Genomic DNA, 16,744 nt, shown 5'->3' on the forward strand with positions numbered 1-16,744 from the left:
GAAGCAGTGATTGTTTACAAGCAGACATCTTTAGGTCTGACATCAAGCGGAGTTCCCCTTTTCCGCTAAATGAAGTCATATGATTTAGCTTTTTTGCCGCTCAGAACCTGGTAATTAGGTTAGACACATTCTGTATCTTCTGCCAAATGACGACTCAGTACTTGTCCAAGAAGCTTTGTCAGGAAGTTTGTTGGCACACCCACCCTGAACACACCTAGTTAACCCTTGTCACTCAGACTCACAGGTACACGATCACTGAGTGTTTGAAAACTATCCATTGTGTCATCCGACTCCTTTGCGTGCTAAAGTGGCTTTGTGAAGAAGGGAAGAGAATTTATTTGTCAGTGCCGGGGCTTACAAAGGAGCTACAAGGCTCATTTTAGAGCTGGAAAAAGCCTTGGAGGAGGAAAATCAAATTCCAGCTCTCAGATCTAAAGTGATGATATTTGCCAGCTATCTGCATGACTCTCCTCATTTGATGTGCCTAGTGCTCTTCAGTCTGTAGACACTGCTCCTCTGTTTACCATGGTAAGTGTGAAATTCATCAGTGGGCCCAGGATGGGTGTTGCTTGAGGTCCATTTAGCTGTAAAGTAGATCGGGCTGCCAGGAGGGATTATAGGAAGAACTTATGGTCTTGGTAAACAGATGTAGCCTGATGGCTTGTTGCTATAAGACGAACACAGATACCTCATTGTGTCTCGTGTAGCTTGTCCAACCAGTATCTGTTTGCCCAACAGAATGTTCCATTAGCCTTTCATATGCTTCCATGTAGTTCATTGCAAGTGAAAACGGTTTCTAAGTTGCTTATTACAAAAGAGGTCTGTCTTCATGTCGGCATGAACAAGGAGTGTTCATCCAATCCAGGTCCGAAATCTGGATTATTTCCCAGAGTCCTCAGAGGGGGAATTTCTTTTTTATAGTCGCATTCCAGTAATTCCATAAAGGACTAAAGAGTAGGAGCAAGAAGAGGGTGTGACGTTCCTTGTATAACCTTCCTGACTGTTTTGGGGTGCCAGGAACCTATCTGAGTAAAGTCTATGATTTCCCTCTCACTTCTGGACCAAAATTTTTGGTGAGAAGCTATCCTAATGTCCAGAAGCCTATCGAGTTGTATACTCTTATAGTAATATTGAACATTTGGAACCCCCATACCACCCATATCCTTGGAGCGACATATCGTTCGGAATGCTATTCTGTGTTTGCTTCTCCGCCAGATAAAGTCCCCGAAAGCTCTATCCCACCTTGCAAACCAGAATTTGGGTACTGCTATCGGGAGATTCTGCATAACGAAATTAATTTTGGGAAGAATTTTCATTTTTATAAAATTGATTCTGCCGATGACATTCAAGGGTGATCCTTCCATTGCATTTAAGAGATGTATACCTTCATTCTGAATAGATACATAATTTTCTTTGAAAAGATCATCGCTATTTTTGCAGATGTTAATTCCTAGGTATTTAATTTTCTGATCTGTGTAATTAAAATTATACTTATTTTTAATCTCTTCTAGTAAACCTTGGTCGCAACCCAGATTTAACAAAATTGACTTCTCATTATTTATTTTGAAGTTCGAGACCTTACAGAAGTCCTCTAGGATATTGTAGACCTTGTCTAATGAGAGTTTTCCTAGTTACCTGCATAAAACACAATTGTAAAACGCATGCAAAACGCTTGAGAAACGCATCTGCGTTAAAAAAAAGCTAATGCAAACGCATCCAAAATGCAGTAAAAATGCAGAAAAAAACGCACACACAAAAAAAAAAACACATGACTTAAAACGCAGCCTTTCTTTTGCATAGATACCTGGAGTTTCTTAACTCTTCCTGTACTGGAAACAATATTAGACTAATTTCTCTGCTCCTAATGTTTTATTTCTTAGCTGTACTATACATACAAATCATTATATCATAAGTTTATTTTCACTACAGATTTCCTTTAACTTTAAGAAGGAACTCGCCGCAGGTCTCTTCATCCTCTCTGCCTATACGATGATACACACGCTGCTTCCTGTTAGCCGGAAGCAGCGTGTATATCATCATATAGGCAGAGAGGAAGAGACCGGCGGCGAGAGAGCAGCGCTTGGAGCCAGGGAGGTATGTTGTATACAGCGCTCCCTCCCTGGCTGCTGCTGCTCACTATACATCTGAGGGGGGAGCACGGAGGGCGGCCCGGGAGAGGGAGGGAGAGGTCGGGCTGCCCTCCCCGCGGCTCTGGCTCCCCCCTCCATTATGGGGGACAGCTACCTATCTAACCTACCCTGGGGGGCACCTACCTAATCTAACCTACGCTGGGGGGCAGCTACCTAATCTAACCTACGCTGGGGGGCACCTACCTAATCTAACCTACGCTGGGGGGCAGCTACCTAATCTAACCTACACTGGGGGGCAGCTACCTATCTAACCTATACTGGGGGGCAGCTACCTAATCTAACCTACGCTGGGGGGCAGCTACCTAATCTAACCTACGCTGGGGGGCACCTACCTAATCTAACCTACGCTGGGGGGCACCTACCTAATCTAACCTACACTGGGGGGCACCTACCTAATCTAACCTACGCTGGGGGGCAGCTACCTAATCTAACCTACGCTGGGGGGCACCTACCTAATCTAGCCTACGCTGGGGGGCAGCTACCTATCTAACCTATACTGGGGGGCACCTACCTAATCTAACCTACGCTGGGGGGCACCTACCTATCTAACCTACACTGGGGGGCACCTACTTAATCTAACCTACACTGGGGGGCAGCTACCTATCTAACCTACACTGGGGGGCAGCTACCTATCTAACCTATACTGGGGGGCAGCTACCTAATCTAACCTACGCTGGGGGGCAGCTACCTATCTAACCTATACTGGGGGGCACCTACCTAATCTAACCTACACTGGGGGGCACCTACCTAATCTAGCCTACACTGGGGGGGCAGCTACCTATCTAACCTACACTGGGGGGCACCTACCTAATCTAACCTACGCTGGGGGGCACCTACCTATCTAACCTACACTGGGGGGCACCTACCTAATCTAACCTACACTGGGGGGCAGCTACCTATCTAACCTACACTGGGGGGCAGCTACCTATCTAACCTATACTGGGGGACAGCTACCTAATCTAACCTACACTGGGGGGCAGCTACCTATCTAACCTATACTGGGGGACAGCTACCTAATCTAACCTACGCTGGGGGGCAGCTACCTAATCTAACCTATGCTGGGGGGCACCTACCTAATCTAACCTATGCTGGGGGGCACCTACCTAATCTAACCTACACTGGGGGGCAGCTACCTATCTAACCTACACTGGGGGGCAGCTACCTATCTAACCTACGCTGGGGGGCACCTATCTAATCTAACCTACACTTGGGGGCAGCTACCTATCTAACCTACACTGGGGGGCAGCTACCTATCTAACCTACACTGGGGGGCACCTACCTATCTAACCTACACTGGGGAGCACCTACCTAATCTAACCTACGCTGGGGGGCACCTACCTAATCTAACCTACACTGGGGGGCAGCTACCTATCTAACCTACACTGGGGGGCAGCTACCTAATCTAACCTACACTGGGGGGCAGCTACCTAATCTAACCTACACTGAGGGGCAGCTACCGATCTAACCTACGCTGGGGGCACTTATCTAACCTGTATTGGGGGCACCTACCTAGCTAGCCTGTACAGGTGGCAACTATACTGGCTACCTATATTGCAGGCACCTACCTAAATAACCTATACTGGGGGCACCTAGCTATCTAACCTATGCTGGGGGCAACTTTTCTGGCTACCTATATTAGAGGCACCCACCTAGCTAACCTGTACTGGGGCACCTACCTATCTAACTTATACCGGGGGCGCCTGCCTATCTAACCTATACTGGGGGAAACTATACTGGCTACCTATACTGGAGGCACCAACCTGGCTAACCTATAGTGGGGGCAACTATACTGGCTCACCTATGCCTGGCTACCTATACTGGGGTACCTATTATTGGCTACCTATACTGGGGGGACCTATACTAAGTGCAACTAGACCTGGCTAACCTATACTGCGGGCACCCATACCTTCCTTGGGGGGGGGGCGCAATTTTTACACCCTCGCCCTGGGTGCATTTTAGCCTAGAAACTGCACTGGTTACCACACAAGGTCTATATCGAGAACAGAGAACACTGATAAGTGATATGTGTTGCAATCCTCTGCACTGCTGGTCATTATCTTATTACACTTATTTCAGCTCTCTACAAATTTATTATGACATAATTGGCAAAGTGTAAAAAAAAAAAAAAAAAAAAGTGTCTGTATCTCATATAAACCTAAACTCAGTGCAGACATCCTGAAGCTTTTGAGGTTGCCAGTAGTTTGACAGAGATGTGGCGAACGGTTCCCGAACCGTTCGCCGGCGAACATCTCTGAATACATGGGGCTTTTACTACTTCCGGGTCGCTCTGACCCGGAGTAGTACGCCTGCGCTGCCCGGCGAAGCGCGTCCTAGATCGCGCTCCTGTTGCCGGGCACTCTCTGCGCATGTGCGTGACGTCATGAACGACGTCACGCACATGCGCAGAGAGTGCCCGGCAACAGGAGCGCGATCTAGGACGCGCTTCGCCGGGCAGCGCAGGCGTACTACTCCGGGTCAGAGCGACCCGGAAGTAGTAAAAGCCCCAGAGATGTTCGCCGAGCGAACAGTTCGCAACATCTCTAGTTTGGAATTGGGCAGTGTGGATTTCTAGCAGAGGCAGTGAGACAGGAAAAGGAGTATAAGGCCTGGTTCACACGGGTTTCTGTGGAATGGTTGACAGTGGCTCGTAGCAGATGCTAAACACTCTACTACTACTGAGCAGAAAAGCATTCACCATCGGTTCATGGTGATTTGTTGTTGCGTCCTATTTTGAGCCCCTCGGTGGACATGGAAGCACAGGAACGCAGCCAAACCTGGATGCTACATGTAGCATCCAAGATGACGGGATCTACTGCGGCATTTATGTGAACAATGCTTTTGTCGACCACAGAAAATGCCACGTTTACCGCCTGTCTGAATCAGCCTTAAGATTTCAGAAAAATCCTGTGTGAAGATTAACTGTTCCTATAGCTTCAGGGGAGAAAAATTTTAATCTTTGTGTGCTGTTATAGAAGAACTTATGCTGAGTACACATGTTATGCTTTTTCGGTCGATTCTCCCGTTCGATCGATTTTCGATTCATTTTTCAGTTCAATTTCCAGCTCAATTCTCTTTTCTTGCCAATTTCCGTTCACTACTATGATACATTGGGCTCAATTCTGGTAGCGTTTAGTAAATAATTACCTCATGGAATTGGGTTTACCTCATGAGGGAAATCAACTTTTGAATTCTGGTAGTTTAAAGAGACTCTGAAGCGAGAATAAATCTCGCTTCAGAGCTTATATATAGCAGGGGCACGTGTGCCCCTGCTAAAACGCCGCTATCCCGCGGCTAAACGGGGGTCCCTTCACCCCCAAACCCACCCCTGCAAATTCTACGACCAACTTGGTCGTAGAATTTGCTCCTCCTGGAGGCAGAGCTAACGGCTGCAGCCCTGCCTCCAGTCGCGTCTTTTAGACGCGCATCGCCGCCTCTCCCCCGCCCCTCTCAGCGAAGGAAGACTGAGAGGGGCGGGGGAGAGGCGGAGGTACGCGTCTGACAGACGCGCATGGGGCAGGGTTGCGGCCATTAGCCCTGCCCCAACGCGGAAGCGCTCCCCCGCTGTACGGAGGGGATTTAAGCCGTGGGATAGCGGCGTTATAAGAGCTGAAGCGAGATTTAGTCTCGCGTCAGTCTCTCTTTAAGTAAAGTTTTACCTCATGTAATTTCATGAGGTAATTCATGTGGTCATTTTCTACTATAAATGTGTGGTATTTAGTAGTGAAATACCTCACACTTGAATTCTGCAGTGAAATAAGGGGCGTGTTTGCATGTCTTTTACCTCACATAATTAGACCTACCTCTACCACATGATAAATGTAGTGTTGTGATAGAATTGTGATATCTGTCACATAACATGGAGCCTTTTCAGCTTGTTCTTTGTTCCGACCCCCAGCCTCTAAAAGTGCTCCGAAAACCCCCCACAAAGTAGCGGTGTTATTCACAGAGATTAGGTCCGACCAGATACATTTTAGATAAAATAATCAAGTAGTTACATGCCTCATGATAATTCATCAAGTAGTCAAATGGCAGCAAATTTTCCCGACAAAATGCAATCAAATTGGCGGCAGATATCCCCACAAAATGCAATTAGATTGGCGGCAGATACCCCCACAAAATGCAGTCAGATTGGCGGCAGATATCCTCACAAAAGCAATTAGATTGGCGGCAGATTTCCCAATAAAATACAATCAGATTGGCGGCAGATATCCCCAGAAAATGCAATCAGATTGGCGGCAGATATCCCCACAAAGGCAATTAGATTGGCGGCAGATATCTCCACAAATGCAATGAGATTGGCAGCAGATATCCCCACAAATACAATCTTATTGGCAGCAGATTTCCCCACAAATACAATCTTATTGGCAGCCGATTTCCCCACAAATGCAACGAGATTGGCAGCAGATATCCCCACAAATACAATCTTATTGGCAGCAGCTTTCCCCACAAATGCGACGAGATTGGCAGCAGATTTCCCTACAAAGGCAGGTCTCCAGTTAGTGGGGGTCCCAGAGCTGAAGAGAGGGGCACAGCGCAGGAAGGGGGGAAATTGTGCACAGAGCAGCGGGGAGGGGGGAAGTCTCCCCCCTCCCTCACCTAGGGGCCCCCCCTTCCGCGCTCCCCCCTCCCTCCAAAAGTGCAGCCACCCAGCGGCAGCAGCGAGAAATCACTTACCGGCAATGATCAGAGAAATAGCGCTGCGTGCCGCTGGGCTGGTCTCCGTCTCCTGCACTGATCAATCACGCTCTCGCAGGAAGTACTGCAAGAGCGTGATTGATCAGTGCAGGAGACTGAGACCAGCCCAGCGGCACGCAGCGCTATTGCTCTGATAATTGCCGGTAAGTGATTCTCGCTGCTGCCGCTGGCTGGCTGCACTTTTGGAGGGAGGGGGGAGCGCGGAAGGGGGGGCCCCTAGGTGAGGGAGGGGGGGGAGGCTTCCCCCCCCTCCCCGCTGTTCTGTGCACAATTTCCCACCTTCCTGCGCGGTGCCCCCCTCCTCAGCTCTGGGACCCTCAGGAGGTGGGCTGGCCGGGGCTTCCAGCAGTCGGGAAAATACCTCACTGTTTTCCCCCTGCATGTCGCTAATTTAGCGACTGTAAGCAGCAGGTGGGAAAATGTACCAGAATTAAGAAAAGCAAAAAAAAATTACGTGTGAGGTATTTTCCCGACTGCTGATTACTTTGCCTCGCACAGCTACCAGAATTGAGCCCATTGAGCGGTAAATCGATCAAGAGTAATATCGGACATGACGGAAATTATCAATCGAACGCATCTTTCGAACAAAAAAACGTAACGTGTGTACCAAGTATTAGAGGTTTGTGTGAAGCTGTTACCTGTGGTGCTGTTTCATATGCAGCCTGACCCAGTAGTTGCACATCCCTTGTAGAGGGACTGGAGGGGGCTTAGTGTAAGGGCCCTTTTACACTTAATCAGTTGCTCTCAGTTAAAACAGAAAGAAAACTGATTTTCAAAGTAAGTCCCACGTTTTCCTATGGCACCTTTCACACTTAACGCGTTTTAACTGAAATCTTCTTCCCAATGCACTCCTATGGAAAAAATGCATACCAACGCACACCAACTGATTAAGTGTAAACCGGGCCTTAGAGGTTAATATAGGGACAGACATGGTCATCAGTTATGCTGGGTCCACACTATACCGCATTGCCATTGACAGCAGATCCGATGTACGCTCTGCTGCGTCTATCCATATCCGTTTTCTGTGTGGTGTCCGTAAAAGTCGTGCAAGACAGGATTTACCGTAACAGAGAGTAATTTGCTCAAAATGAACAAATCCTATAGGTAATTTAGATCCATCAACATGTCACTTTATTTGTTGGTCTTCATTTGCAGATTATGGTCCAATTTCCACCCCAGTGTGAACCTAGCTTTCCACAAAGCAGTTTCGTCTGTGTGTTTATGGACATGTCAAACAACACGGTTAAATCAGACTGCAGTGTCCTTGTGAGGAAAATCTCCCTTCCTCCTCCTTTCTCTTTTTCCTCCTATTTTGCACTCCCTCTCCATTTCCTTTGTAGTCACAGTCTGATGATATATTTTGTGACTCTCTTGCAACTAGCAGAGTCCCAGTGGATTGGCGTACAGCCCACGTTTTCCCATTATTTAAGAAGGGCAAAAAATCTGATCCAGGAAATTATAGACCTGTAAGTTTAACATCAGTTGTATGCAAACTATTTGAGGGGTTACTAAGAGATACTATACATGACTTCATAGTAGAAAATAATCTTATTTCTCAGCATCAACATGGGTTTACTAAAGACAGGTCCTGTTTGACTAACATGCTCAGCTTTTATGAGGTAGTGAATGCTAATATGGATATTGGGAATGCTGTAGATGTGATATACTTGGACTTTGCAAAGGCCTTCGACACTGTTCCCCACAGAAGTCTGGTGCAAAAGTTGAGGATGCAAGGACTGGGGAAGAGTTTGTGTGCATGGATAGGGAACTGGCTAATGGACAGAAAACAAAGAGTTGTGGTCAATGGATCGTACTCAAAATGGGAGACTGTTAGCAGTGGGGTCCCACAGGGGTCTGTACTGGGTCCAGTGCTCTTCAATTTATTTATTAATGACCTAGTAGATGCAGTAGTGAGCAATGTTGCTATTTTTGCAGATGATACAAAATTGTGCAGAATCATCAACTCTCAGGAAGATAGTGTCATATTGCAACAGGATCTGGATAGGATGGCTATATGGGCACATACATGGCAGATGAAATTCAATGTTGACAAATGTAAAGTCATGCATTTTGGTCGTACTAATGGTCTAGCACCATACAAAATAAATGGGATACAGTTGGGGACATCAAACTTGGAGAAGGACTTAGGAGTACTCATCGACAACAAGTTAAATAATCGTACTCAATGCCAAGCCGCTGCAGCTAAAGCTAACAAAATTTTGGGATGCATTAAAAGGGAAATAAAAACTCGAGATGCTAGCATAATATTGCCCCTGTTTAACTCTCTAGTAAGGCCACATCTGGAATATGGAATTCAGTTCTGGGCACCACATTACAAAAAAGATATTGCAGTTTTAGAGCAGGTGCAGAGACGAGCTACAAAATTGATACGTGGGATAGAAGGTCTCGCTTACCAAGAAAGGTTAGATAAACTGGGTTTATTTAGTCTAGAGAAAAGACGCCTTAGAGGAGATCTAATTAACATGTATAAATACATTAGAGGGCAATATAATAGCTTGGCGGATGAGCTTTTTGTCCCTAGGCCTTCTCAAAGGACTAGAGGACATGAGCTGCGCATGGAGGAAAAACGTTTTAGCCATTTATTTAGGAAAGGGTTCTTTACAGTAAGAGTGGTTAAGATGTGGAATGCATTGCCACAGGAAGTCGTTATGGCAAACTATACCTGCATTTAAAGGGGGCTTAGATGCTTTCCTTGCGTTGAAAGACATCCATGGCTACAATTACTAGGTTATGCCTAATGATGTTGATCCAGGGATTTTATCTGATTGCCATCTGGAGTCAGGAAGGAATTTTTCCCATTTGGGGCTAATTGGACCATGCCTGGTGGGGTTTTTTTCGCCTTCCTCTGGATCAACAGGGGTATGTGGGGGACGGGCTGGAGTTGTACTTTGTACTGGTTGAACTCGATGGACGTATGTCTTTTTTCAACCAAAATAACTATGTAACTATGTCGTTCTACACTATTATTATGTATTTATGCAGCACTGACTTCCTCTGCAGCACTTTACAGAGCAGGGGCTTAACTAGAAATCACCCCCCCCCCCCCCCCTGCAATCATTTGGATGCCGCCCCGGCCCGCTCAGGGCCGTTTTGGGGGGCAGGAGGGGTCACAGCGTTTGGAGAAAGCATGGCCGCACTACGGCGGGGAGGGGGAACACCCCCCTCCTTCACCTCAGGCTCTCCCCTAAGCGCGCTCCCCTCCTGCAATTATCAGTGGCAGCGGGCAGTGGCAGGAACACATAACTCCATCCACCGCAGAAGTCCAATCTCTAAGTGTCTCACGCTACTTCCTGTTTAAACAGGAAGTAGCATCAGACACTGAGAGCGGAACCTCCAGTGCGTGGAACACATGGAGGTATGTGTTCCTGCCGCCGTCCACTGCCACTGATAATTGCAGGAGGGGAGCGTGCTGAGGGGGGAGCCTGAGGTGAGGGAGCGGGGAGAATGTCCCCCCTCCCCACCGATGTGCGGCCATGCTCTCTCCTCATGCTGTGACCCCTCCTGCCCCCCAAAATGGCCCTGAGTGGGTGCTGGGGCTGCAGCCCCTATTGTTATGCCCCTGTTACAGAGTACATAGTCATGTCACTGACTGACTGTCCTCAGAGGAACTCACAATCTAATCTCTGCCATAGTCATAGTCTAATGTCCTACCATATTATTATGTATTTATATAGCACTGACCCCTTCTGCAGCACATTACAGAGTACATAGTCATGTCACTGACTGTCCTCAGAGGAGCTCACAATCTAATCTCTGCCATAGTCATAGACTAATGTCCTCCCATATTATTATTATGTATTTATATAGCACTGACCCCTTCTGCAGCACATTACAGAGTACATAGTCATGTCACTGACTGTCCTCAGAGGAGCTCACAATCTAATCCTACCATAGTCATAGTCTAATGTCCTACCATATTATTATTATTATGTATTTATATAGCACTGACATCTTCTGCAGCACATTACAGAGTACATAGTCATGTCACTGACTGTCCTCAGAGGAGCTCACAATCTAATCTCTGCCATAGTCATAGTCTAATGTCCTACCATATTATTATTATTATGTATTTATATAGCACTGACCCCTTCTGCAGCACATTACAGAGTACATAGTCATGTCACTGACTGTCCTCAGAGGAGCTCACAATCTAATCTCTGCCATAGTCATAGACTAATGTCCTCCCATATTATTATTATGTATTTATATAGCACTGACCCCTTTCTGCAGCACATTACAGAGTACATAGTCATGTCACTGACTGTCCTCAGAGGAGCTCACAATCTAATCCTACCATAGTCATAGTCTAATGTCCTACCATATTATTATTATTATGTATTTATATAGCACTGACATCTTCTGCAGCACATTACAGAGTACATAGTCATGTCACTGACTGTCCTCAGAGGAGCTCACAATCTAATCTCTGCCATAGTCATAGTCTAATGTCCTACCATATTATTATTATGTATTTATATAGCACTGACCCCTTCTGCAGCACATTACAGAGTACATAGTCATGTCACTGACTGTCCTCAGAGGAGCTCACAATCTAATCTCTGCCATAGTCATAGACTAATGTCCTCCCATATTATTATTATGTATTTATATAGCACTGACCCCTTCTGCAGCACATTACAGAGTACATAGTCATGTCACTGACTGTCCTCAGAGGAGCTCACAATCTAATCCTACCATAGTCATAGTCTAATGTCCTACCATATTATTATTATTATTATGTATTTATATAGCACTGACATCTTCTGCAGCACATTACAGAGTACATAGTCATGTCACTGACTGTCCTCAGAGGAGCTCACACTCTAATCCTACCATAGTCATAGTCTAATGTCCTACCATATTATTATTATGTATTTATATAGCACTGACATCTTCTGCAGCACATTACAGAGTACATAGTCATGTCACTGACTGTCCTCAGAGGAGCTCACACTCTAATCTCTGCCATAGTCATAGACTAATGTCCTCCCATATTATTATTATGTATTTATATAGCACTGACCCCTTCTGCAGCACATTACAGAGTACATAGTCATGTCACTGACTGTCCTCAGAGGAGCTCACAATCTAATCCTACCATAGTCATAGTCTAATGTCCTACTATATTATTATTATTATTATGTATTTATATAGCACTGACATCTTCTGCAGCACATTACAGAGTACATAGTCATGTCACTGACTGTCCTCAGAGGAGCTCACACTCTAATCCTACCATAGTCATAGTCTAATGTCCTACCATATTAATATTATTATTATGTATTTATATAGCACTGACATCTCCTGCAGCACATTACAGAGTACATAGTCATGTCACTGACTGTCCTCAGAGGAGCTCACACTCTAATCCTACCATAGTCATAGTCTAATGTCCTACCATATTATTATTATGTATTTATATAGCACTGGCATCTTCTGCAGCACATTACAGAGTACATAGTCATGTCACTGACTGTCCTCAGAGGAGCTCACAATCTAATCCTACCATAGCCTGTGATTTCCCCTAACCACCTTTATGTTACTTTAATGCCTTCTTGTTCAGAAATGCCAACACTGATTTATTAGTATCGCTAACCTCCCTGCTTTCCCATGTCCAATAACCCTATCCTAACCCCGCTGTGGGCATGGGGTGGCTGGTGATAGTGGGCCTTGGGCGGTAAAAAGTACAAATCCTGCCCTGAGCGCTTACCAAAGGACTTTGCACTGGAGCTCATCGGAAAGCTGCTACTGCACCTGCACTGGACTGCGGAAGGTGAATATTTACAACACCACTGTTCAGGGGCTGCCAGTGCCTCATTAGGATCCAGAGGCTTCCTCCTCTCGAGGTAAGTACCCCCAGGGGAAGATTTCTTTTTTACAGATCCTCTTTAAGGCGAGTTTTACTCTTGGGTTTTGCAGTGCTAGCACTGCATTGCACTGCAGAAACCAGCCTTCATATGACCCTGCGCCAGTGTGTGGCAACAAGGTCATCGGCATAGCACCGCCCTCACTCAGTGACGTACTCCCTGCTGGGCAGAAAGTACGTCAGTGGGATTCCCGTCAGAATGCGCACCTTGTCTCATCCTTTACACTTATCCCATCACCCATTGACTTGCTTTGCTGCAAAGTCTGTGCGGTAGGCACGGGTCATGCAACAACGCACTGCAGACTTTGTGTTGGGAATGCAGTGGTTTGGATACTTTCGGCGCACCACGTTTTGCCATGTTTAGTGTGCAAATCTCCATAGACTAACATTGCCCTTGCCGTGGGGATGCAGTTGGGAAGCGTAAGGCGGGCGATGCAGGGCATAAGTGTAAAAGGGGCCTAAATAAATAGGTCAGCCTCCATAGATAGCCCTCTTACTTCAGGTTCCTTTTAAAGGGAATATCCGAGGACTTAAATAAAATCGCAATCTGATTTTCAACCAGTTCAATAATAATCAAATTGGGTCGTCGATCGGCTGCCAAAATCGCCTGATGTATGAGCACCTTAAACTGCTCCTGACTGATAAAGGGATCAATTTTCCGATTATAACTTCACAAAATCAATCCCTTTATCGGTCAGAAACAGATCAGACATGTCAGAAATAATCGTCCAATTCCCGTGTATCAGATCGGAAGATGCTTCGAGTGTTCCCAGCATTAAGGTACCTTTTAACAGCACACTTTTTTCATCAGATGTGATCTTTTGGCGCACTTTTCATGATCTAATTGGTAAGAGGCAATTTGCCCGATCCAACTGACGGATCAGCACACCAACTATCGTGCAAGTTGGCCACATGTGCATAGGCAAATGCAGGGTGGATTACAGCTGCCCAGAAGCCCCCCTCAGACCAGGGCTGGTGCAGTGTCTGGGGACAGGCACAAGTTGAGACACCAGAATATCTGCAGGCATCCTGCAGCTCACAGCACTGCCCCCTTTCTTTCCCTGCTACAGTTGGATGTAGCAGCAGCATGTGTTCAGAGCATGGAGCAGCAGCGTGTGTACAGAGTAGTGTTGGGCGAACAGTGTTCGCCACTGTTCGGGTTCTGCAGAACATCACCCTGTTCGGGTGATGTTCGAGTTTGGCCGAACACCCAATGGTGTTCGGCCAAACTGTTCGGCCATATGGCCGAACTAAGAGCGCATGGCCGAACGTTACCCGAACGTTCGGCTAGCGCTGTGATTGGCCGAATGGGTCACGTGTAGTGTTGGGCGAACATCTAGATGTTCGGGTTCGGGTCGAACATGGCCGCGATGTTCGGGTGTTCGAGCCGAACTCCGAACATAATGGAAGTCAATGGGGACCCGAACTTTCGTGCTTTGTAAAGCCTCCTTACATGCTACATACCCCAAATTTACAGGGTATGTGCACCTTGGGAGTGGGTACAAGAGGGAAAAAAATTAGCAAAAAGAGCTTATTGTTTTTGAGAAAATCGATTTTAAAGTTTCAAAGGGAAAACTGTCTTTTAAATGCGGGAAATGTCTGTTTTCTTTGCACAGGTAACATGCTTTTTGTCGGCATGCAGTCATAAATGTAATACATATAAGAGGTTCCAGGAAAAGGGACCGGTAACGCTAACCCAGCAGCAGCACACGTGATGGAACAGGAGGAGGGTGGCGCAGGAGGAGAAGGCCACGCTTTGAGACACAACAACCCAGGCCTTGCATGAGGACAAGAAGCGTGCGGATAGCAATTTGCATTTTGTCGCCATGCAGTTATAAATGTAATACAGATGAGAGGTTCAATAAACAGGGACCGGAAACGCTAACCCATCACAGATGTTCATTGTTCATGTTACTTGGTTGGGGTCCGGGAGTGTTGCGTAGTCGTTTCCAATCCAGGATTGATTCATTTTAATTTGAGTCAGACGGTCTGCATTTTCTGTGGAGAGGCGGATACGCCGCCGATCTGTGACGATGCCTCCGGCAGCACTGAAACAGCGTTCCGACATAACGCTGGCTGCCGGGCAAGCCAGCACCTCTATTGCGTACATTGCCAGTTTGTGCCAGGTGTCTAGCTTCGATACCCAATAGTTGAAGGGTGCAGATGGATTGTTCAACACAGCTATGCCATCTGACATGTAGTCCTTGACCATCTTCTCCAGGCGATCGGTGTTGGAGGTGGATCTGCACGCTTGCTGTTCTGTGTGCTGCTGCATGGGTGTCAGAAAATTTTCCCACTCCAAGGATACTGCCGATACCATTCGCTTTTGGGCACTAGCTGCGGCTTGTGTTGTTTGCTGCCCTCCTGGTTGTCCTGGGTTTGCGGAAGTCAGTCTGTCGGCGTACAACTGGCTAGAGGAGGGGGAGGATGTCAATCTCCTCTCTAAAGTCTCCACAAGGGCCTGCTGGTATTCTTCCATTTTGACCTGTCTGGCTCTTTCTTCAAGCAGTTTTGGAACATTGTGTTTGTTCCGTGGATCCAGAAGGGTATAAACCCAGTAATTGGTGTTGTCCAGAATGCGCACAATGCGTGGGTCGCGTTCAATGCAGTCCTAGGCCGAAGAGCTCATAGCCTAGGGTCACAAAAACCTGTTTATTTGGGCAATTTCAATGGTGGCGAGTCTGACGTACATAAATCGCAGCAATGGCCGTTAGCAACGTCTGAATCTCACGAAATGTCTCATGCAGGTAGAAGAAATATAGTTAGACTTGGGCTCCAAAGATGGGTTCCCTACATCTCTGCAAACCAGAGTTACAGGGCTCCAAATTTGGTAAAATCCCCCATAGGCTTTCATTGGGCCTCCTATTTACAGTTCCAAAATCTCACATCTTTTCAAAGGGCAATTGCTCAGCAGTGGCAAATTTTCTAGCATTGTAGGGACCCTTAGGGGGAACATGACTGGTGAGTTTCGGGCCCCTAGGCCGAAGAGGTCATAGCCTAGGGTCACAAAAACCTGTTTATTTGGGCTATTTCAATGGTAGTGATGGTGACGTACATAAATCTCAGCCATGGCCGTTAGCAACGTCTGAATCTCACGAAATGTCTCATGCAGGTAGAAGACATATTGTTAGACTTGGATTCCAAAGATGGGGTCCCTACATCTCTGCAAACCAGAGTTACAGGGGTCCAAAATTGGTAAAATCCCCCATAGGATTTCATTGCCTCCCTATTTCACTTTCCAAAATCTCACATCTTTTCAAAGGGCAATGGCTCAGCAGTACCAAATTTTCTAGCATTGTAGGGACCCTTAGGGGGAACATGACTGGTGAGTTTCGGGCCCCTAGGCCAAAGAGGTCATAGCCTAGGGTCACAAAAACCTGTTTATTTGGGCTATTTCAATGGTAGTGATGGTGACGTACATAAATCTCAGCCATGGCCGTTAGCAACGTCTGAATTTCACGAAATGTCTCATGCAGGTAGAAGACATATTGTTAGACTTGGATTCCAAAGATGGGGTCCCTACATCTCTGCAAACCAGAGTTACAAGGCTCCAAAATTGGTAAAATCCCCCATAGGCTTTCATTGGGCCTCCTATTTACCGTTCCAAAATCTCACACCATTTCAAAGGGCAATGGCTCAGCAGTGGCAAAACTCACCAGTCATGATCCCCCTAAGGGTCCCTACAATGCTAGAAAATTTGGTACTGCTGAGCCATTGCCCTTTGAAAAGATGTGAGATTTTGGAAAGTGAAATAGGGAGGCAATGAAATCCTATGGGGGATTTTACCAATTTTGGACCCCTGTAACTCTGGTTTGCAGAGATGTAGGGACCCCATCTTTGGAATCCAAGTCTAACAATATGTCTTCTACCTGCATGAGACATTTCGTGAGATTCAGACGTTGCTAACGGCCATGGCTGAGATTTATGTACGTCACCATCACTACCATTGAAATAGCCCAAATAAACAGGTTTTTGTGACCCTAGGCTATGACCTCTTCGGCCTAGAGGCCCG

The 16,744-nt window shown here is 46.5% G+C and overlaps 1 protein-coding gene across 1 annotated transcript in view; it reads left to right on the forward strand.

The window, feature by feature from the left end:
- The first annotated feature begins 255 nt into the window (after nt 1–255).
- The window catches only part of LOC137547375 (uncharacterized), a 96,768-nt gene continuing 80,279 nt past the window's right edge, over nt 256–16,744 (forward strand). The window contains exon 1 of the mRNA XM_068270918.1: nt 256–528. The gene's annotated coding sequence lies outside the window, so the exon portion shown is untranslated. The remainder of the gene's footprint in view (nt 529–16,744) is intronic.

The sequence above is a fragment of the Hyperolius riggenbachi genome, chromosome 2 (genome assembly GCF_040937935.1).
Source record: "Hyperolius riggenbachi isolate aHypRig1 chromosome 2, aHypRig1.pri, whole genome shotgun sequence".
Lineage (NCBI taxonomy): Eukaryota > Metazoa > Chordata > Amphibia > Anura > Hyperoliidae > Hyperolius > Hyperolius riggenbachi.